This window comes from Penaeus monodon, chromosome 21 (assembly GCF_015228065.2).
Source record: "Penaeus monodon isolate SGIC_2016 chromosome 21, NSTDA_Pmon_1, whole genome shotgun sequence".
In the NCBI taxonomy this organism is placed as follows: domain Eukaryota; kingdom Metazoa; phylum Arthropoda; class Malacostraca; order Decapoda; family Penaeidae; genus Penaeus; species Penaeus monodon.
Window position 1 is genome coordinate 37,085,252 of NC_051406.1, and position 563 is coordinate 37,085,814.

Sequence of the window (563 nt, forward strand, 5' to 3'; positions counted from 1 at the left end):
ATTTTGTGTTCCCGAACTCTCCCTTTCTGGCTTTTGTAGACCTGCAGTTAGCCTAGTGGTCTTCATTAACGTGTACAGTGTTTGTATATAGAGTATATGTACGTATCGTGCCCTCAGAGGCGACGAAGCACGTGGGAAGGGTGGACGTCACAAACAGGTCCTTCTACTGGACAGAGCCTTTTCTATGTTGCATGACTCTTTAATTGGCTTTTAAATACGGCGAAATGTTTCCTCCCTTCCCAGTGCGTCGCTGCCTTTGGATTATTTCTTTTTATTTTTTTGCAAAGAAGATTAGCTTCAACCATATTTTTTCAGTAGATTACGTTTAGACTTGACTCCTTTAAAGCACAATTCATTTTTTTTAAGCATTATTAGGTTATAGTATGCACTAGCTTTTCGTTTCAGTGATCTTAGCTTTGTTTTAATTTTTGTTCGTATAGTTTTCCATGATTTATTATTTTCTGTAGCGTAGGCAGTGTAGTGCATATTGAGACCGCTTTCAATAGCCTTGTCCGGGTGCGAGATGGAACCTCTTTGGGACGTATAGACTTAGCCAAGTTCAG

The 563-nt window shown here is 39.8% G+C and overlaps 1 protein-coding gene across 1 annotated transcript in view; it reads left to right on the forward strand.

Moving 5' to 3' along the window:
- LOC119586447 (LIM domain-binding protein 3-like) overlaps nt 1-563 on the forward strand; it is a gene marked incomplete in the record, with an annotated part of 85,993 nt that overhangs the window by 76,198 nt on the left and 9,232 nt on the right.